The sequence below is a fragment of the Sapajus apella genome, unplaced genomic scaffold, assembly GCF_009761245.1.
Source record: "Sapajus apella isolate SASKATOON/1434 unplaced genomic scaffold, GSC_monkey_1.0 scaffold68, whole genome shotgun sequence".
In the NCBI taxonomy this organism is placed as follows: Eukaryota; Metazoa; Chordata; class Mammalia; order Primates; family Cebidae; genus Sapajus; species Sapajus apella.
In genome coordinates, this window is record NW_022437008.1 from 6,700,330 (window position 1) to 6,723,470 (window position 23,141).

General features: G+C 47.1%; 1 long non-coding RNA gene across 1 annotated transcript; it reads right to left on the reverse strand.

Moving 5' to 3' along the window:
- Positions 1–6,656: 6,656 nt before the first annotated feature.
- Positions 6,657–20,193, reverse strand: LOC116530764. The gene is made up of 3 exons (XR_004260118.1): positions 19,689–20,193; positions 10,074–10,166; positions 6,657–7,648 (listed from the first exon to the last, which is right to left on the reverse strand). It is a non-coding gene; the product is annotated as an uncharacterized LOC116530764 (long non-coding RNA).
- Positions 20,194–23,141: the final 2,948 nt, after the last annotated feature.

The following is a 23,141-nucleotide window of genomic DNA, read 5'->3' on the forward strand; positions in this document are numbered from 1 at the left end:
ACTCCCACCAACAGTGTAAAAGTGTTCCTATTTCTCCACATCCTCTCCAGTATCTGTTGTCTCCAGATTTTTTAATGATCGCCATTCTAAGTGGCATGAGATGGTATCTCAATGTGGTTTTGATTTGCATTTCTCTAATGACCAGTGATGATGAGCATTTTTTCATATGTTTGTTGGCCTCATGTATGTCTTCTTTTGTAAAGTGTCTGTTCATATCCTTCGCCCACTTTTGAATGGGCTTGTTTGTTTTTTTTCTTGTAAATCTGTTTTAGTTCTTTGTAAATTCTGGATATCAGCCCTTTGTCAGATAGGTAGATTGCAGATTTTTTTTCCCCATTCTTTTGGTTGCCAATTCACTCTAATGACTGTTTTTTGTTTTTTTGTTTTTTTTGAGACGGAGTTTCACTCTTGTTACCCAGGCTGGAGTGCAGTGGCGCAATCTCGGCTCACCACAACCTCCGCGTCCTGGGTTCAGGCAATTCTCCTGCCTCAGCCTCCTGAGTAGCTGGGATTACAGCCATGCGCCACCATGCCCAGCTGATTTTTTGTATTTTTAGTAGAGACGGGGTTTCACCATGTTGACCAGGATGGTCTCGATCTCTTGACCTCGTGATCTACCCGCCTCGGCCTCCCAAAGTACTGGGATTACAGGTGTGAGCCACCGCGCCCGGCCCCATCACTGTTTCTTTTGCTGTGCAGAAGCTGTGAAGTTTGATTAGGTCCCATTTGTCTATTTTGGCTTTTGTTGCCAATGCTTTTGGTGTTCTGGTCTATTGTTGGATGTTTCTATGGGACAAAGAGGGCCCACTGGGGAAAGAAAAATGTTCTCCTAACATATTGTAAACTTTTACTTAGAAAAGTATGTATGGACCGGGCATGATGGATCATGCCTGTAATCCCAGCACTTTGGGAGGCTGAGGTGGGTGGATCACCTGAGGTCGGGAGTTCAAGACCAGCCTGGCCAACATGGTGAAACCCTATCTCTACTAAAAAATGCAAAACTAGCCGGGCATGGTAGTGTGTGCCTGTAATCCTGGCTGCTTGGGAGGCTGAAACAGGAGAATCACTTGAACCTGGGAGGTGTACGTTGTAATGAGCCAAGATCGTGCCATTGCACTCCAGCCTGGGCGACAAGAGCAAGATTCCATCTCAAAAAAAAAAAATATGTATGTATATGTAGTATATGATATGTGTATGTAACATACATCCATGTTCACTCTGGGATGGGGTTTTAGTATTAAAATGAGATGGAAATTGGCTATTTACATCAAAAAGTGAGCTATAAGATACAGAGACAGTTTGTACACAGTCTCTATCTGCTGAGACTGGCCTAAGGTGAAGTTGCTTATCAGAAGAGAATGCTTGTAAGGCCAGCCTTCTGTCCAGTCAGAGTTGTAGTGATCTGAGCTGTCAATCAGCTGATAATTTGCCTGATAGCACCTATCCTTAAGGAATGTAGCAAGAGTTTGGTTTTTCTTGTAACTGTAGGAATTTAGAAATTTCCCTTGTCAGCCAGGCCCTGAACCCTTGACCCATAGATAACTTTTGTTTCCTTAACCTTAGAGTCTGTCTTAGTTGGTAAAGGGACATTGATTTTGGTTTCTCGGGTCACATCCCCTTTGAAATCAAACTACCCACACAGCACCGCCTCCCACCCCCACTCCACTCCGTGCAGTCACCACCTCATCCCACTGAGACTACTTTTTCACACCGGACTCCCCCCCTCCCTGCTTTTGTTGCAATGCCCTGGGCTGGGCTGGGCTGCAGCTACCCAGCCCCCTCCCTGCCACCTCCCAGTGTGTCCTCCTTACTGGGCTCCAGAATCCTACACCATATTTCACCAATTCCCTTCACCCTGCTGGGCTGGCCAAGGTGGGTGAATTGCTTGAGCCTAGGCATTTGAGACCAGCTTGGGCAACATAGCTACAAATAATAAAAAATAAAAATAAAAACATGTTATTTATAATAAGGAGGCTGAGGCAGGTGGATGACTTAAGCCCAGAAGGTTGAGGCTACAGTGAACTATGATTCCAGCCTGGGTGACATAGTGGGACCCTGTCTCAAAAAACAAAACAAAAAATTATTTCTTATTCCGGGTTTCTCCCAGTGGAAGTTTGAAAAAGGGCGAAGATCAGACCCAGGGCACCGTTAGGAAAGCAGCTTAGGGTAAGGGTGAAACCAAGTGTCCCACTGTAAAATTCTTCTTTAAGACATTAGAAAATTTTATGGTGGTGCCTCGTAGACCCCTTCAACCAGACAAAAAGCCTTTTAAGAAAATTAACAGCACTAGGTGCAGTGGCTCACATCTAATCCCAGCACTTTGCGAGGCTGAGGCAGGTAGATCACCTGAGGTCAGGAGTTCGAGACTAGCCTGACCAACATGGTGAAACCCCGTCTCTACTAAAAATACAAAAATTAGCTGAGCATGTTGGTGGGCGCCTGTAATCCCAGCTCCTTGGGAGGCTGCGGCAGGAGAATCGCTTGAACCCAGGAGGCTGAGGTTGCAGTGAGCCAGGATTGTGCAACTGCATTCCAATCTGGGTGACAGAGTGAGACACGTCTCAAAAAAAAAAAAAAGAAAACAGCACATTTTGTAGATTCTCTGTGTTAAACAATAGGACTTTTAAGAACCTTTTTTTTTTTTTTTTTTTTTTTTTTTTGAGATGATGTTTTGTTCTGTCACCCAGGCTGGAGAGTGCAGTGGTGGGATCTCAGCTCACTGCAGTCTCCGCCTCCTGGATTCAAGTGATTCTTCTGCCTCAGCCTCCTGAGTAGCTGGGATTACAAGCATCTGCCACCATACCTGGCTAATTTTTTGTGTTTTTAATACAGACAGGGTTTCACCACAATGGCCAGATTGGTCTTGACCTCCTGACCTCAGGTGATCCACTCACCTCAGCCTCCCACAGTGCTGGGATTACAAACGTGAGCCACCATGCCTGGCCGACTTCTAAGAATCTTAATGGCATTGTCCCACAGCAACTTCATGGGGAACCCAAAAGAGAGAAAGGCTTACTTTGTTTTTTTTTTCTTTTTCTTTTTCTTTTTTTTTTTTTTTTTTTTTTGAGAAAGTCTTGCTCTGTTGCCCAGGCTGGAGTGCAGTGGCACAGTCTTGGCTCACTGCAAACTCTGCCTGCTAGGTTCAAGTGATTCTCCTGCCTCAGCCTCCCAGGTAGCTGGGATTACAGGTGCATGCCACCACACCCCACTAATTTTTGTATTTTTAGTATTGACGGGGTTTCACCATGTTGCTCAACTTCAGGCGATCTGCCCACCTATGCTAGGATTCAAGTGTGAGCCACTGTGCCTGGACAAGAAAGGCTTATTTTGAAGAGGTTTATTGGCTCACATCTACAATGGCTTACATCTGTAGCCCTAGCACTTTGGGAGGCCAAGGTGGGAAAGTTGCTTGAGGCCAGGTGTTCAAAACCAGCCTGTGCAACATAGTGAGACCCCTGTCTCTGCAAAATGAAAACAAAGTTAGTTGGGTGTGGTGGTGCATGTGCATAGTCCCAGCTATTCAGGAGACTGGGATGGGAGGATCACTGGAGTAGGAGTTGCAGGCTGAAATGAGCTATGATGGCACCACTGCACTCCAACCTAGGCAACAGAGCAAGACCCTGTCTCTAAAAACCAAACACCACCACAACAATAAAAAGAAATCTTGGACTCTGACAATGGGTGATTTCATGAAATGAGATTTTGTATATATTGCACAAGCATTGTGAACAAAGGGGCAAATGTGGCACCTCCAAAGATGGCCACAAGAGTTCCTGTCCCCCAGATCTACAAAATGACCCTGGCACATCATCAGCAAGAGGTAGAGTCTAATTCTGCCATTTGAATCTATGGCTGCTTTGACCAATAGGAAGCAATGCTATGTAACTTGCAAGGTTGGGTTATAAAGTCAATGCAACTTTTGCCTCGTTTGCCAGAAGTTCAGCTACCTTGAGGCTACCACGCTGGGAGGAAGTCTGAGCGTCATGACGAGATCATATGCAGGCACGATGCTGGCAACTCTCAGACATGAGCGTGAAAGGTGCCTCAGGACGATTCCTGCCCACAGGCATCAAGTCTTCCCAGCTGAGACCCCAGACATCTTAGAGCAGCAACAAGCCAACCTGTCTGAATTCCTAACTCTTGGAATCCATGAACATGAGAAAAATGGCTATTTTCTCAAGTTACTAAGTTTTGAGGAATTTGTTATATAACAGTTATAACCAGAACAGATGGATTGATATATGGTTAGAGGGAAAGAAAGATAGATAAACAGATATGCGATAAGGCAAATAGAGTAAACATGTAAATGCAGAAGCTAGGTGGAACATGCGTGGGTGTTCACTGTACAATTCTTTCAACTTTTCTGCATGTTGAAAAATATTTAACCATACAAATTGGTAGGAAAGAAGGATGGAAACCAAAACTAGCTAGCATTTATTGTGTATTACCACAGGCACTTTTACACTCACTATTGCATTTCGTCTTCTCAATAACCCCGCAGGTTGATGTCATTTTCTTCATTTTACAGACGAAGAAACTGAAGCACAGAGAGGTTAAGTCACTAACATAACATAACAATAATAGTAAAGGGTGGAGGCAAGATTCCAATTTGGGTATGTGTGATTCTGTAACCTATGCTGTTAACTCTTTCAAGTCTAACCTAAAGCACTCAGCATCCCCGTCCACCTCCATCTATTTCTTTGATAGATAGTTAAAACAACAGGCTGGGAGCAGTGGCTGACACCTATAATCCCAACACTTTGGGAGGCTGAGGCAGGAGGATGGCTTGATCCCAGGAGTTGGAGGCCAGCCTGGGCAAAGTAGTGAGAACTCCCTTCTTGGCCTCTAAAGTATCACGACTACAGATGTGTGCTACCGTGCCTGATGCACTTCTAGTCCCAGGTACTTGGGAGGCCGAGAAGGGAGGATTGAGTCCAGGAGTTGGAGGCCACGATGAGCAATGATCGTGCCACCTCACTCTACCCTGGGTGACAGAGTAAGATCCTGTCTCAGAAAATAGTTAAAACAACAAATGGCTTCTAAGGACTCCTTAATTTTTACACTTCTCCAGTATTAGATTGTCTTTTTATAGGAGGAAAAATAAAGTTCCAATTTAAGGTGTCTTCCTTCTGGGATGGGGCTGTCTCCTTCCCAGCAATCTTGGCAGCTGGTGGTAAAGAAAATCTCCCAGGTGCTAGGAAAATCTTTCCCCAGCGTGGGGCTCCAAAAGTGGCAAAAAGTCATGTTTATAGTCTCCTTATGTTCTCACTGCAGCCCAGAGGTGGGGCAGAGTATTTTCAGGAATGAGAACACTGTGAGTGAGGCTCGGAGACTAAATAAACGGTCCAAGGTCACACAGGATTAAGGGGCAGGACGGTCTCGCACTCACGTCTGCTGATGCCAGTCCAGTGCGCTCTGCTCGCCGGTCTCTTAACTGGTCTCCAGGCTGCTTTCCATCTAAACCACGCCTGGAGATTAAGCTGCACTTGCTTTCCAGTGCCCGCGGTTTTTGCGGGTGTCTTCTGGCCTTGGTACTTCCAGATCAGCATTCCTCTGATGACTCAATCCCGCAGAGCTTCTGAGCCCTTGGTGGGTTCAGGCTTTCAGTTTTCGCCGGGGGCCTAAAAGGTGCCTGAGTGTCTCATCCAAGTTTCACCTGGGGAGGCCGTGCGGGGAGACCTGGGGTGCCCATCTTCCCAGCAGCAATGGGCTTCTAGTCTGCGTCTTGGAGGCCTGGAGAGGACGTGGCGCCCGTCCCGGCGGTCCGCAGGGCTGCAGCCCAGAAAAGGCTGGGGCGGCCTCTCTCCTGCTCTGGCTCCCACGGTGGGGGCGCAGCTGGAGCCCCCGAGGGGCTCAGACGCTCGTCCCGAGGGCCCAGACGCTCGCCCCGGGCCCGGGGCGGGTTCTTGCAGCTCCCAGCTCTTCGCATACGCAGCAGCCCGGATCTGGGCAAGCCAGGCTGGACCCCTCCTTAGAGATTTGGGGCAAAGGTTGGGGCCTGCTGCCATCCAGTGCCACCCCATCTGAAGCCTGAAACGGCGGCCCTGAGAGGTGGTGGCATTGGGCCGAGGCCGTGCAGCATGGGAATGGCAGGGCAGTGATCCAACCGTCTCCACCCCGGGGCCCACGCCCGCGATGGGAGCTGGAGCGCGCAGTCTGGCTTCCCCGAGGGCTTTACCCACAGAGCCATGGCCCAGGGTTCTTGCCTCCGCCTAGGGTCTTCTGAGCACCCCAGCTCTAGAAAGCTCTGCTGGGCGACCTGAGGTAGGGGAGGCAGCTGTACTGCGGCTTCTGACGGCCAGAGTCTGAGGGTCCAGCTTCTTGGCAACAGGTCCCCGACTCAGATCGCACCCCACTTTCCTATTCTCTCTCGTCTCTCCCCTCCCCCACCGAGGCTCTGCGGAGTCACAGCCCGGGAACCTCGGGGCGAGCTCAGGTGTGGCCTAGGGGGCGCATCCTGTGGGCGGGGCAGGAGTGGGCGGGGTGACCAGTGGCTGCCCCACCTGCAGGCCTGCGATTCCCCGACCCGGCGGGGCTGCACAGGGGTGGGGTAGGAGGAAGGCGGGGTGGGGGGCGGGGAGGGCCCCAGGCAGGGGCTACAAGTCTGTTTCCGCCCGGCCTCCGCCTGCTCCGGCTGAAACGAGTCTTTCCGGTGGGGCAGCCCAGCCCGGCCTCCCGGAACCGGCCCGGAGACAGCGCAATACCCCACCCTGGCCGAAGGCGAGCTCCGGGGCCAGGCCGACGGGTGGAGTCGCTGCACAGGCGGGAGAGCCCGAGTCCCGGGTTCCAGCCCGGGCTGTCAGCGTCCTGCTGCTTTTCGCCCCCGACCCCCTCTCCGATCCGGTGGGGACACCCTGGTAGGCGGTTTTGGAAAAGCTTCAAGGGTGATTCTGAGAATCACGGTCCAGCCCTACTTCATTACACTTGGAGAAGCTGAGGCACCGTCCCAAGGCCGCACCGCGAGTTAGCAAACCGCAAAGCCTGCGAGGAGGGGCCTGGCAGAGGTCGGGATTTTCGCAGGCCTGAGTACTGGGGGGCCTAGGATAGACCAGAGGGGCCAGGGATTCAGGAAGGCCTGGGCGCCTGCCGCCCCAACAGCTCTGCGGGGTGGGTCCAGTCGGGGTGCTGCGAGGGTCCGCAGCCTCGCGAAAATCATCGGGGAAGACGCCTTTCTTTCCTCAATCCGGGAGTGGAGATTCTGTTTAACCTCTGTGGTCAGCGGGACAGGAAGCTCTCTCGGTCCCAGCCTGGCGCCAGCAGGGACCCGAGGGAGTGTTTGCAGGAGGCAGGTTTTGGAAGTGAGGCATCCTTCGTTTCCTCCGCAGTGAGGTCTCTGATCGCCCGAGTCTGGTTTTTCAAAATCACATCTTGTGAAGACCCCAAGGGGTTGTACCCGGGAGGATTCCTTTATATATGCTCAACCTTGACTCAGACTTGCAATCGGCATTTGATCAAGAAACTTGGTCAGTTCTCCAAACGCAAAATCAATCGCTGATTTTACTTTTTTACTTGGCATTTCCTTGGGATATTCTCGATCCTGGGAAGGAAAGATGATGAACTGTTGTCTTCAATTCTGTCCTGCTGAGCATTCTTCTTGGATTCAGGATTTCCTGGAGCCAGACCTTAGTAACTTCAGGTTTATGGCTTTCTGAAAATATAATTTTGATGAATTTTAATCTATTCCTCAAGTTAGAAAATCCCTTAATTACAGGAGAAAACATTTTCAAAGAGAAAGGCCAGACCTGTAGAGCAGGCCCTGGAGCCGTTCTTCTTTGAGAAAATCTCTGGGCAGGCAGGGCCTCTGCTTCAGCCAACTGGCTGGGAGAGAACCGGGCAAGAATGTGTTTCCCACAGCTGTCAGGCCCACCTCTGCCAGTCAGTTCTTGGCTAGAAAATAAAGAAGAAATGGCGGCTCAGGCCTGTAACCCCAGCACTCTGGGAGGCCAAGGCGGGTGGATCACCTGAGGTCAGAAGTTTGAGAACAGCCTGGCCAACATATTGAAACCCTGTCTCTACTAAAAATACATAAATTTGCTGGGCATGGTGGTACGTGCCTGTAATCCCAGGTACACAGGAGGCTGAGGCAGGAGAATTGCTTGAACCCTGGAGGTGAAGGTTGCAATGGGCCAAGATTGAACCATTGCACCATTGCCTGGGTGATAACAGCAAAACTGTCTCAAAAAAAAAAAAAAAAAAAAAAAAAAAAAGGTTTGCTTAAAGTTGATCCACCTGCAGAGGACTGTAGGAGAGAAAGCATTGTCTTGGTTACAACTGTGTTAAAATTGGGCTTTGGTGGCCACATGGTATCTGAGGGGGTATTTCTCCTAAAGTATTTCCAGCTATTAAGTGAGGAAGAATCAATAGACAGAATATCACCATTTTGCATCCCTGATAAATGGATGTAGGCATGATTAGTGGTGGCTGCTGACGTCAGAAAAAAACTCTATTTCCCCACATTATGTGCCTTGAAATTAAGAAAAACTCAGTACCAACTATAAAGTGGTCTAGACATCTCTTGGAGCCCCACTGAACCCCTATGATTGATCAGATTCAGGTTTGATATGTGGAGTTCTGGGGGGATCCTGAGAGGTGTCCAGACCACTGAGATCACCTACAGTGCTCTCTCTTACCCACCATCTTGCTTTTCTTGATTTTAGTTACCCAAGTCAACCGCATTCTAAAAATAGTAAATGAAAAATTCCGGAAAAAAAGTTTTGTTAAGTTTTAAATTTCGTGCCATTCTAAGTAGCACAGTGAAATCTCATGCTGGCCCACTGGGTCCCGCTGATATAGGAGTTAAGAAGAAATTATTTAGGCAGATAGGGAGGGTAAGGGAGTCCTTGGTAACATTTTCCTTTTAATGAAAAGCAGCCCCTAGGTCATTTTCTTTTCTAACAAAGAGCAGCCTGTAAAATCCAGCCGCAGACATAGACAAGCAGGCTAGAAGCTTGCATGGGTGACTGCCAGCAGCTGTGACAATAGGAAAAGGCTACCTGGACTAGGCATGTTCAAAATGGCGGCTCCATCTTCCCTTCTCTTTGCCAGATGTATGTACAGTAAGGAGCAGGCAACATGGCCCCAGCCAAGCAAAGACCTCATTTACAGTATAAGATTAGGGTGGGGTGGGGTGGGTGGGGTGAGGTGGCTCACGTCTGTAATCCCAGCACTTTGGGAGGCTGAGGCAGGTGAGTCACCTGAGGTCAGTAGTTCGAGACCAGCTTGGCCAACATAGTGAAATCCTGTCTCTACTAAAGATAAGAATTACCAGGTGTAGTGGCAGTCATCTGTAATTCCAGCTACTCGGGAGGCTGAAATCACTGCACTCCAGCCTGGGTAACAGAGCAAGACTCTGTCTCTAAAAAATTAGGGTGGGGTAGCCAGCTTTCTTGCGAGTTATGTAAACATCACACCTAGTCCAACCAATCTTTGGGCCCTGTGTAAATCAGATACCTCCTCCTCAAGCCTGTCTATAACATCCATTGCTTTCCTCAAGGCCTGGAATTTCTGCTTGGGCTGCCCGGCCTCTTGCAGGAGAGAGAGCTATTGAGAGCTATTCTCTTTTCTCTTTCTTTTGCCTATTAAACCTCTGTTTTTTTTTTTGTTTTTTTTTTTTTTTTTTTTTTTTTAGTGAAGACAGAGTTTCACCATATTGGCCAGCCTGGTCTTGAACTGTTGACCTCAGATGACCTGCCTGCCTCAGCCTCCCAAAGTGCTGGGATAACAGGTGTAAGCCACTGTGCCCAGACAAAATCCCTGCTCTTAACCTTACTCCATGTACCTCTGGGTCCTTGATTTCCTTGGCATGAGGCAGCGGACCTCAGGTATTTACACCAAACAATGAAGCCGCTTCATCACCCTGATGCGATCATCCCCTTGTGTATTGGCACTGTCCATGCCCCCTGCTCGTTAGTTACTCAATACCCGTCTGGGTTATTACATCCACATTCATGTAACTCTTATTACAGTACATTGTTGTAATTGTTCTATTTTATTATTAGTTATTGTTGTTCATCTCTTACTGTGCCTAGTTTATAAACTTTATCATAGATATATACATATAGGTAAAAACATACTCTATGGTATGTAGGGTTTGCTGTTGACCGTGATTTCAGGCAGCCACTGGGGGTCTTGGAATGTATCTCAGAGGATAAGGAGGGACTCCTGTTCTAATTTACATGAAATACAAAGTACAGGGGAACGTGTTAAATAGCACTATGGGGACATAATCAAAATAATCTAGCTCTTGTAAAACCTCAGGATAAACGACCCAGTTCTTCAATAATGAATTGCAAGGAAAATAATCACGTTTAGATTCTGAATCAAACAAATGATAAAAAGAAGAAAAAACCTAATGTTTTTAGGACACTTGTAAATTTCAATACTGATGAGATATTTGATATTTTAAGTCTTCTTAAAGTTTTCAGAAATGGTAGTATTATGATTATATTTTTAAAGTCATCTTTTGAAAATACAGGCTAAAATATTTAGGGCGAATGATGGGATATCTGGGATTTATTTGTAAGTAGTTTTATATGGGGCAAGGAAAGTAAGTGAAGGTACGGGAAATGATAGTGCATTAGTAATGGGAACATGGTGGTTCATTATGTTATTATCTCTATTTATTTTTTCTTTTCTTTTTTTTTTTGAGTCGGAGTTTTGCTCTGTTGCCCAGGCTGGAGTGCAATGGCATGATCTTGGCTCACTGTAACCTCCGCCTCCTGGGTTCAAGGGATTCTCTTGACGTCCAGCTAAAACTTTGTATATTTAGTAGAGATGGGGTTTCATCATGTTGGTCAGGCTGGTCTGGAACTCCTCACCTCAGATGATCTGCCTGCCTCTACCTCCAAAAATGCTGGGATTACAGATATAAGCCACCACACCCAGCCTTATTCTATTTCATATCATGTGTAAGTTATTTTTTTCAGGGTATTCTGAAACTTGTGAACCGGTGTTGGAGTCTGGTGAATTGCCTGGACTGGGGCTCAGGACAACGGAGACTCAGTGCACTTTGCAGATGCCCCTTCTCTCATGTCCCTTCAGCAAATGCTATTGAGGACCTTTTGTTTTCTTGAGCTCCTGAAATGATGGAGTTCAGTCTTGTAATTAGAAAATAATGAAGGAGGCCAGGTGCAGTGGCTCACACTTGTAATCCCAGCACTTTGGGAGGCTGAGGTGGGCACATCATCTGAGGTCAGGAGTTCAAGACCAGCCTGGCCAACATGGTGAAAACCCATCTCTACTAAAAATACAGAAATTAGCAGGGCATGGTGGCATGCACCTGTATCCCAGCTACTGGGGAGGCTGAGGCAAGAGAATCGCTTGAACCAGGGAGGCAGAGCTTGCAGTGAGCCGATATTGTGCCACTGCACTCCAGCCTGGGCAAAAAAAAAAGGAAAAGAAAAGAATGAGAGAGAGTCACCAAATGGAAGCAGGGAAGTCTTTGCAGAAGAACCAATGTTTGATGTGAGGACTGGCAGCTGAAAAGTTTTCAGCATGGTGCCTGTTCATCTGTAATGTAAGGTGGTTAAAGTTAGACTATATCTACTAAACAGAATCTGTTTAGTCCTAACAGATTTGTGATTATTGCCTTGCCGAAACCATTTCTTTTCTTCTAAGTGTCTCTCCAAGGAGTTGAGAGAACCAACCCCCATCCCATGGACTTCCTGTCACCGTCCCTTATTTTATTAGCTGAAGCAATCTGACTTGAGTGGCTGGTCTTGATTCTTCCATTTGTGTTCGGAGGCCCAAGCATTATCATACTAGCCAGTCCATGGCCTTTTTAGAGGATGGTCTCTTGGGCTCACAGATTCATTTCTGCTCATTCAGTTCCTAAGGCATCTCACTAAGCAGCCTTAGCTATGCTTTTGCTGGTGGCTATGCACAACCTTGGTAATAAAACCTACTTGCACTTCAAAATGTGAGTTCCTGCAGTAGATACCCTCAGCCTTCCCAGCTGTTCTTGTCCAGCATGCAGCCTGGCCTTCAGGTTAACTAGTTCATTCTGATACTTTGCCAGAATGGGTCTAACTTTGTGCTTTGAAGGCTCTTTTCCCCATGTGACATGAACCGCCTGCTAAGGTCAAGCTTGCAACACTCATGGTTATTTGACAAGTGGCTGGCTGTATCTCCTCTCCACTCTGTTGCGCAAAATTATTTGTGTGTGTTCTGTTTTTTTTTTTCATCTTCTCATTTTTTTTTTTTTTTTCTTTTTTGAGACAGAGTCCAACTCTGTCACCCAGGTTAGAGTACAGTGGCATGATCTCTGCTCACTGCAATCTCCATCTGCTGGGTCAAGCAATTCTCTTTCCCACCTCAGTTTTCCAAGTGGTTGGGATTAGAGGCATGCACCACCATGCCTGGCTAATTTTTTTGTATCTTTGGTAGAGACAGAGGGTTTGGCCATGTTGGCCAGGCTGGTCTCAAACTCCTGACCTCAGATGATTCGCTCACCTCAGCCTCCCAAAGTTCTGGGATTACAGGTGTGAACCACCATGCCCTGCCCATCTTCTCAGTTTTTATGGATGTTTGTACTTTAAAAGGATAATTTATGAAACTTTTGGATAAGTAAGATGAGATCTTTAGATATGATTTCTATATATTTTTATCGAATGGAATTACCTGAGGCATAACAGAGAGGTAAACACAGTGTCTTCTTAGGGACCTACAAGCATATTGCAAGATGACTCAGAGCCTGACAGAGGCTGGGAAGCATCCCTAATTCTTGCTGCCATAAACCAAAGGTACACTTCACTAGGAGAAAAAGTACTGGAAAGTTCACTGGGATATACTATATGTTTCCAGTGACCACTCAAATGCTTCTTATACTAATTGAATTAGGATAATTTATCTTAACAGAGAACTGTAATTTTCTACTCTTTCCAACCAGTTTAACCAACTTATACTTTTTAAACCCACCGAGATGGAATTTATGACTTCAAAGCCAGTACCCCAAACCTTAATTTTTATGCTAACCATTGTTATAGGTGAGGAATTATGCTAAAGAAACAGTTGAGATCTCTTCTTCTGGCTCTGGAATGCCAATCTGGATCAAACAAAACTTCCCACCTTAACGAGAACAGTTAGATAATTTTAAAAATCTGTTTTAAAATATCAGAGACAGGGCTGGGCTTGGTGACTCATGCCTATAATCCCAGCACTTTGGAAGGCCGAGGTGGGTGAATCATGAGATCAGGCGTTCAAGACCAGCGTGGCCAAACTGATGAAACCTCATCTCTACTAAAAATACAAAAAGTAGCTGGGCGTGGTGGTGGGCCTCTGTAGTCCCAGCTACTTGGGAAGCTGAGGCAGGAAAATCACTTGAACCCAGGAGGCAGAGGTTGCAGTGAGTCCGGACCATATCACTGCACTCCAGCCTGGGCAACAAAGTGAGACTCTGTCTCAAAATGTGTGCATGGCATTGCAGTGGGGCACCAGGAATGGATGCAGAGGCAAGGACAGTTCATTGGACCTGGCTCAGGAATCTGCCAGGGAGTGACAATAGGTGACAGCAGAAACTGTTGTCTGGGAGATCAGGGTACCCCCCACAAGGCTTCTCTTCCTCTTCTGCAGGCAGCCTTTCCCTTGAACACCTCTCTGTCCCATCTCAGCTGCTGAAGCTTCCTGTGTGAGAACTCAGTGTGGTGTCCCTTTTCCAGACACCTTTCCCTGGGATCTGGCTGTACCTGGACCATGTCACCTGTGGGTATTTGGACAGGATCCACCTTTGGTTTCATAGTCCATTTGGCTTGAATCATGAATCAGATAACATTCAGGAACAAGACTGTCTTTGCTTAGCCCTGAAGAATGACCTTGCACTACTGCCTCTCCCTTCTCAGGGTATAAGTCTTTGAGAGGCCGTGGATAGCCTCATTTTCTTCCTGATTAAAACATTTTCTGCAGAGGCTGTGGCAAGGGGAGGGGAGTGGGTGGCTGAGGTGAGAGGATCATTTGAGCCCAGGAGTTCGACATCAGCCTGGGCAACACAGCGAGACACATATCTATTTGAAAAAAAGAAAAAAGAGGCCGGGTGTGGTGGCTCACCGGCATTTGGGAGGCCAAGGTGGGTGGATCACCTGAGGTCAGGAGTTCAAGACCAGCCTGGCCATCATGGTGAAACCCCATCTTTAAATAAATAAATAAAGAAAGAAATAAAGAAAGAAAGAAAGAAAAAAGAGGCTGGGCACGGTGGCTTATGCCTGTAACCCCAGCACTTTGGGAGGCCGAGGTGGATGGATTGCCTGAGGTCAGCCTGGCCAACATGGTGAAACCCCACCTCTACTAAAATATAAAAATTAGTTGGGTGCAGTGGCGAGTGCCTATAACCTCAGCTGCTTGGGAGGCTGAGGCGCTAGAATCACTTTAACCTGGGAGGCAGAGTTTGCAGTGAGCCAGGATTGCACCACTGCACTCCAGCCTAGGTGACAAAGCAAGACTCCATTAAAAAAAAAAGAAAAAAGACAACTTCCTGCAGAATACCAGCAAGCCCCTGAGGGCAAAACCATCATCACACCTTAAAGTATGATTTCATGTAATTATAAAGTAGTAGTACCCTACAACCAAATGACTGAAACTCTGTTTTCTTTTGAATAACTGCTTAACAGTTGAAAATGAGAAGGTACTCTAGCAAACAGTTTACATATGTCTTAACTCTGGGAATTTTTATAACATGAAGAGTTAGGTGGCATTATTATCTCAGTCTGCAGATTCATTTACTAAGCTACTCTTACTGTTACCGTTCTTTTCCAGGCCCTTATTTAAAGCACTTGACATTGCTCTTCACAGCAACATTACAAGCTAGAATTCGTGTAAAGCACTTGACATAGTAACATCTTGTTCTTCACAGCAACATTACAAGGTGGATTCATTCCCTCATGTTTTAGATGAAGAAATTGAAGCTTTAAAGAGAAGAATTTAACTGCCTGAGATTTTAGGTAGTAGCAGGGACTAGTCTACATAGCTTGTTTTTTCCCCTGACTTTAGGCCCATATTCTTTTCAAAATACTATTTTACCTTAAAAAAAAAAAAAAAAAAAAAAAAAGTGAGTGGAGAAGATTTTTCTTCCTAGTTATTGATCTTTGTGAAATACTTATAAAATTAAGAGCTAACAGGCATAAACCTTGACAAATGCAGGATGCACAGGACCAAGTGCCACTGTGGCCACACCCTGCAGGCTAAGAAACCAGCAGAGCTGAGGGTGCTGGTTCTTGCCCGGCCTCGGGGCAGGTGCCCCGGGTGCCTGGAACTGCCCTCCCCGACACCATGTTGAGGCTCTGCAGTGATGTCTGTGAGGGCTGTGCCTAGGGAGCTGGCCAGAGAACCTTCCCCTTTGCCAAAGTAACCCTGTATCTCACAGGATGCATCTGCTTGAAATTGCACCTTCCGAGACCCGGTGCCTCCTTCTTAAAGGACAATGCAGTTTCAGTGATGTCTGTTGTGTCCCGGCAGCTCAAGGCCCCAAGGAGTGCCTCCTGGTCAAGCCTCTCCAGAGACAGAGCAGAAATCTCCACTCTGCAGCCTCTGACCTGGCTCACCCCTCTCCGCCTTAACTGCCCAGAAAGGACCTCCAATCCCAGGCCCTCTGACTGCGAGGAGCCACATCTTGCTAGCCACTGCACCCAGCTTCTCGGCCACCCCGGAGCTGGGCGAGGGGCCAGGCTCCCTGGCAGCGGCCGGCCTGTTGAGGCGACGGCCAGGGGATGGTGGCTGCAGCTGATTGAAGTCCCTGTTTCCCTAGTACAAAGGCAGCATAATTAATCAGGCAGTAATGAATTCAGGTGGCACCAGCTTGTCACCTCGAGAGATAGGTTATCTGAGAAGGCTGGAATTCAAAAGAGGGAATCAGGTCACCATTAGGATTTTTCAACATTAAATGTTAATATTAAGTGAGAATTTATTGGAATTTGGCCAAAATGTGATCTGTTCACCTGCAGGAACTCCTCCCCCAACTCTCCAACTCTCTCTCTGTCTCTCTCTCTGTCTCTGATGGCATGCGTATGCTCTCTCTCTGTCTCTCTCTGTCTCTCTCATGGCTCTTGGGGCAGGAGGACCCAGGGTGCATGGCCTCTGGCTGCCTCTGGCCCCCACTGAGGTTTTCTCAGCTGGTGAGGGTTGGGAGACACTCTGGGAGTACACCTGTTACCCAGCATCCTCTGAGGTGGGAGCTGCAAGGAGGGGGCAATGGGAGGGGCCCTCTCGCTGAGAAGCCCAGCTCCCCAGTACTCTGCCTCCAGAGGCTCAGGGATGAGCCAGGGTGCAGACTACGTAGGAAGGCATCGGTGTCGCCTAGGGGTACCGGGGGCTGAGGCCAGGCCCTGCCCACACTCACCCACAGGGTCCTCAGCATCCGGGAGCAGCCTGGCTCAGCTCAGCCAGGGCTATGTGCACTGCAGACAGGCTGATCTGAGTTCAAATCCCACTCTTCCCAGGGCCCCAGTGGGAAGTTTGGGGCAACTCTTAGAACCAGATGTTGGCATCTGTCAGTGTTGTGGGCTTAAAGAAGTGGCAATTGTGCTTGTTTAGGGCTTGTGTAAAGCAGGCACTCCCTGAGGAGGCTTCTGCAGGTGGAGTCCCTCAGAGCATCACATCCAGGGCCAAGGCCAGCAAGGAGAACAGCCCATTTGCAGCTGCACGGCTCTGTGCAGTCACAGGATAGCCTACAGCTGCTGTGGCCTACACCTACCTCCAAAGTGAATTGGGTGGTTAGAGATCCCACACATCCCCGGTGCCTGTCTGTGCCTAAGCAGGGAAGCAGTGATGGTCTGAAAAGAGAAACTGGACATACAATATGTGCATGAAAAAGTACACATCACTAATCATCAGGCAGTGCAAATCAAAAACACAATGAGGTATCTCCTCATACCTGTTAGGATGGCTGTTATTATTATCATCATTACTTTGAGATGGAGTCTTACTCTGTCACCCAGGCTGGAGTTCAGTGGTGTTATCTCGGCTCACTGCAACCTCCGCCTCCCCGTTCAAGTGATTCTCCTGCTTCAGCCTCCCAAGTAGCTGGGATTACAGATGTGAGCCACCACGCCAGGCAAAGTTTTGTATTTTTAGTAGAGACAGGGCTTCACCATGTTGGCCAGGCTGGTCTTGAACTCCTGACCTCAAGTGATCTGCCCACCTCAGCCTCCCAAAATGCTGGGATTACAGGTGTGAGCCACTGTGCTTGGCCTGGACGGCTATTATTTAAAAAAAAAAAAAAAAAAAAAAAAAAAAAAAAAAAAAAAAAAAAAAAGGCAAGTGCTGACGAGGATGTGGAGAAAAGAGAACACTGGTGCACTGTTGGTGGGGATGGTAAATAGTGCAGCTGTCATGGAAAACAGTGTGAAGGTTGCTGGAACAAATAAAAACAGAACTATAGGATCCAGCAAGGCTGAGTATCTCAAAAAGACACTTACACCCTCATGTCCAGTGCAGCACTATATCCACAATTGCCAAGACATGGAAACAACCTGACTGTCCATTGATGGACGAATGAATAAAGAAAATCTGAGATGTACATGATGGAATACAATTCAGCCTTAAAAAAGGAGATCCTGGCCGGGCACGGTGGCGCATGTAATCCCAGGACTTTGGGAGGTTGAGGTCGTCAGATCATGAGGTCAAGAGATCGAGACCGTCCTGACCAACATGGTGAAAACCCATCTCTACTAAAAATATAAAAATTCACCGGGCGCGGTGGCGTGCACCTGTAGTCCCAGCTACTCAGGAGGCTAAGGCAGGAGAATCGCTTGAACCCAGGAGGCAGAGGTTGCAGTGAGCTGAGGTCATGCCAGTGCACTCCAGCCTGGGCAACAGAGCAAGACTCCATCATTAAAAAAAAAAAAAAAAAGATCCTGTCATTTTCAACAACACAGATGAACCTGGAGGATGTTATGCTAAGTGAAATAAACCAGATACAGAGACACAAATACTGCGTGGTCTCACTTCTATATGGAATCTGAAATAGTCAAACGCGTAGAAGCTGAAAGTAGAATGGTGGTTGCTGAAGGCTAGGAAGAGAGGGAAATGGAGAGGTGACAGTCAAGGGGTACAAAGTTCCAGCTATGCAACTTAAGTTCTTAAAGATTTAATGTACAGCCTAATGCCTGTCATTAACACTACTGTATTATACACCTAAAATTTCCTAAGCATGTAGATCTTATGTTAAGTGTTCTTACCACACACACTCAATAATGATAATAAAGGGAGGTAGGCCAGGTATAGTGCCTCATGCCTGTAATCCCAGCACTTTGGAAGGCCAAGGCGAGAGGATCACTTGAGCCCAGGGGTTCAAGGCCAGCCTGGGCACCATGGCAAAACCCATCTCTAAAAAAAAAAAAAGAAAAAAAAGCCAGGATTGGGGGATCCATGCCTGTAGTCCCAGGTACTTGGGAGGCCGAGGTGGGAGGATCAATTGAGCCCAGGAAGTTGAGGCTGAAATAAGCTGTGATTGTGCCACTGCACTCCAGCCTGGGTGACAAAAAAAAGACCCTGTCTGTAGATGGATGGCTGGCTGGTTGGAGGGATGGATAGATAGATAAATAAATAAATAAAGGGAATGGGAGAATCTTTGGAAGGTGATGGATATATTCATGGCTTTGATAGTGGTGATGGTTTCAAGGCTGTGTATAAGTATCCCATCAAGTTGTATGTATCAATATGTACAGCTTTTTACATGTTAATCATAGCTCCGTAAGGTGTTTTTTTAAAAGACAAATTACTCAATTTTTTTTTTAAGGGTAAAGACTATAAATGGGTAATTCACAAAAGAGGTGCGAAAAAGGACTTGTAAAACGTATTACAAAAAAAAATATGTTCTACCATACCAAGTCTTAAGGGAAATACAAATTAAGCAACACTTGTCACCCATCAAAAGGGCAGCAATTTAAAAGTCTGATAGGCACTAGCAGGCCTGTAAGGGTGCTGCTCCCAGAGGATGCTGGTGCCCCATGTATCAGGACAGCAGCACTTTGGAAGCCCTTAGAGCTAGAAATGTGCACACCATGCAACCCAGCAATTTCCCTTCTGTCTTATCTACCCTCGAGAAATGTATACGTGCACAAAGAAAGCATCTCTGAAGCAGCATTGGAAATAGCAGAAGCCTAAATGCCCATCAATATCAAAATGCCTCAGTAGATTGAAGCAGTTCACAGCATGGGGTTTTATACAAAAATGTTTAAAAAGTGACTTGGATCTGCGTGCATGCAAATAGATCTTTAAGAGGTATGGTTGAATGAAAAAAATAATTTATAGAGCAGTGTATATGTAAAAAAAACAACCAAACTCATCAATAACAATTTGCATGCCTTGGCCAGGTGTGATGGCTTATGCCTGTAATCTCAGGTATTTGGGTGGCCAGGGTGGGCAGACCTCTTGAGGCCAGGAGTTTGAGACCAGGCAGGCTAACATGATGGAACCCTGTCTCTAGTAAAAATACAAAAATTAGCTGGGCATGGTGGCATGCACCGGTAGTCTCAGCTACTCTGGAGAATGAGGCAGGAGAATCACTTGAACTTGGGAGGCGGAGGCTGTAGTGAGCTGAGATCATGCCATTGCACTCCAGCCTGGGCAACAGAGCAAGACTCCTTTAAAAAAACAAACAAACAAAAATGTACACCATCGTTTTAATGAAGTCAATATATGTTGCAAAAACAGGAAACATTTCTGAAAAAAATTTACAAAGTCAGTGCTTCAGTGCTTACCTATCGGGGAATTGAAGAGGGTAGACATGGATTTTTAGGGGTTCAAGGAGGCTTTAGGGTTCTCTGCAATGTTACAGGGTTTTTTTGGAGGCAAACGGGTTAAAGTTCCCCCATGTAAAACAGAGGTTAGTTTTTGAAAGCGGCCTGGCTGGGGAAGGAGACTGCATCTAGGGCTCTGGGCATAATGCAAAGTGAAAAGCTGAGAGAATGGCTGGGAAGGAATGCTAGTGAAAGGTTCTTTAAACAAACACCCTCTGGGCTCGCCCTGGGAGAAAGAGAGGAGAATGAGAAAGCCAGAAAACCTGGAGCAGCAGGCAGGGAAGGGGAAAAGCCAGATTGGGGCAGGGCATCGGGGATTGCCTTGTCCTTAGTGTGCTTGACTTTTCAGCAGGCTGGGAACACGCAGAAATGCATTTCCTGATGCTTAAGTTTCCAGCTGGGACAACAGAGGTTCTTCCCACAACCCCTCCTCCTCCCTTAAACTGAAGATCTGTTTACCCTGCTGCTCAGACAGGAAGTCTTGATTATTTTTGCATGGGGACCTAGAATGAAAAATCAGTGGTCCTTCCGCTGACTGCACTGAAGGCACCATCCGGAGGAAGTAGAGGGTGGTCCTGGGCATGCCTGCTCTGCCCAGGGCTGTTACAGCAGGGCAGGTCTGCCCCTTCCCATGGAAGCTGAGGGTCCTCAGGCTTACAGGGTGGATCTGCGATTGCAGCCGCCTGGCCAAGCCTCAGCCCTGGGCTCAACATCCCTACCCAGAGCTCCGCCTGTGCAAGATAACAGAGTGAAAGCAAACCTGTCTCCAAGGCTCCATGGCATGTGGGCTCTGGAGTCTGATCTGACTTCACATCCCAGCTCAGCCCTGAAGCTAGCATGTGTATCTCTGCGAAACCTCAAATTTGCCATTGCAATTGCTGGGAACTAAGCAAAACAATGTGTATTGTAGAGTTCTCAGTCCATGCATGGCACTCAGTGAGCGGTGGTGCCAGTTAGTGATAATGATGCTAATAAAATACATCTCCTCCTGTATTTTCAAGGCCTTTATCAGGACAGCAAACCAGCCAGCGTGGTGGCTCACACCTGTAATCCCAGAGCTTTGGGAGGTCCAGGCGGGAGGATCGCTTGAGGCCAGGAGTTCCAGACCTGCCTGGGCAACATAGTAGGATCCTGTCTTAACCAAAAATTTAAAAAATTAGCTAGGGTTGGTGATGTGCATCTGTAGTCCTAGCAGCTTAGGAGGCTGAAGTGGGACGATCTCTTGAACCCAGGAGTTGGAGGCTGCAGCCAGCTGTGATTGCACCACTACATTCCAGCCTGGGTGCCACAGTGAGACCTCATCTCCGAGAGATAGAGAGAGAGAGAGAGAGAGAGAGAGAGAGAGAGAGAGAGAGAGAGAGAGAAAGAAAAATCAATGCATACTTTAAATGTGGTTTCCAATGGTATTTAAACAAAATAATTTACCTTTAGCGTGATGTGTGAGGAAAGCTCTAATTTAATTCAGTAACTCTCCCCCACCCACCCCCGGGTTTGTTAAAGTTTTATTGTTAATGTTTCCTAAATCTTTGTGAAGGTTTAGGAGGGAGATTCCAATGAACTTGGCTTGCCAGTGGCCAGTGAATAAGTTGTTTCTAGGAGGCAGAGGCAGAAGGAAAGCTTGAGCCCAGGAGTTTGAGACCCACCTGGGCAATATAGCAAGGCCCCATTCTCAAAAAAAAAAGAAAAGAAAAAGAAAGAAAAAAAAGGAGTTGTCTCCTCCTCCCTGACAGGGAGGTGTTGAGAGACGTATCTCTTCCACAGTCGTGTTAGCTGGTCCAGGCTGGAGCCTGATGAGGCTGGTGATGGGGTGGGGAGATGATGGGCATCTCCTCCCCGGGGCAAGGCCAGGACCAGGATGATGGCATTGAAGCACTTGCCTGGGGGCAGCATTTAAGGAGGTGCCCAATAATCCAGTAATAAGATAGATAATACTTTAATGCAACATTTTAAAAATAAAAACCAATGCAAAAAAAAAAAAAAAAACCATAAGACGAACAAAATTTCCCCGTACTAGACCATACTTCTAGCTGCTCGGGCTAGGTCTTCCTGACCCTGCCAGTTCTTAGGTTTCTAACATTACCTTTCCTGGGTTCTCTAGGGCCGGCCTCTGTCTGCCTAGGTCTACAGGAAGGGATATGGGAGGCTGGTTCTGTGGGGATGAGCTGGGAAACCTGTCCATTTTTTGTTGTTGTTGTTTTTGAGATGGAATCTCACTCTGTTACCCAGGCTGGAGTTCAGTGGCACGATCTCGGCTCACTGCAACCTCCATCTCCCAGGCTCAAGCAATTCTCCTGCCTCAGCCTCCCAAAGTGCTGGGATTACAGATGTGAGCCACCGCACCCAGCCCTTGGAAAGCTTTCTGGACACAATCTTGTGTGTGTGTGTGTGTGTGTGTTTAATTTTTTTTGATAACCTTTTTGAGACAGTAAGAGACTCAAACAAAAGAAAGCATAGAAACAAGGGCCAGGAACACGACACTGTCTAGTAGAATAAGCAGATTTGAAAACTGTTTTGGAGAAAGCTTTCTACTTTTCATTGTCTGATCTTTCAGAAAATACCCAAGGGTTTGCAAAATGAAGAATTTTTTCATTTTTTTTTTTTTTTTGGAGACGGAGTTTCGCTCTTGTTACCCAGGCTGGAGTGCAATGGCGCAATCTCGGGTCACCGCAACCTCCACCTCCCGGGTTCAAGCAATTCTCCTGCCTCAGCCTCCTGAGTATTTTTAAGCACTTTCACCTTCACCAAACAATGCGGCTGTCACACGTACTGGGCCAAAGGCAGACACTATCTTCCCCTCCAGGATCTGAGCGTTTTGTTCACCTGGCTTGTGAGCTCAGTGGATATGGTTTCAGGCACACCCCTTCCCAATCTGAAGCTCGTCCCTCCATCCCTGGTCAGTGGGGCTGGAGGCCCAGTCCCCAGGGATAGTTCCCCACCGGGAGGGAACAAGAAATGACAGCAATTTACCTATGAGGTATTCTCTTATGAGACAAAACATTCATTGGTTGGACCCCCTCCAGAAGAAATGGGATTGGGGAAAGGGAAAAAAAAACCAACAACAACCAACCCATCTGTTTCTGGAAGTTGCAAGTTGTGTGATGAAACCATGTTTGTTGCAATACAATGTATTCAAATCCAACAGAATGAAGGGTAACTATATAGCTACGGGCAAATATCCTGCCATTCTTTTTCATATTTCAAAAAAAAATTAATTTGGAAATATTTTGAAATAAGATAAACTGTTTGTGGCCAATTATTTAAGGTATGGGTGCAAACACGCTGCTGGGAGGTCCCCGGATCTATCAAGGATGGGTGGGGCTGGGTCAGGTGAGGCAGAGGACACCCAGGGAGAAGAGGGACCCCACTTCCAAAAGAGACAGTAGCAGAGGCCTGAAGGTGGGGTTTATTTCAAGT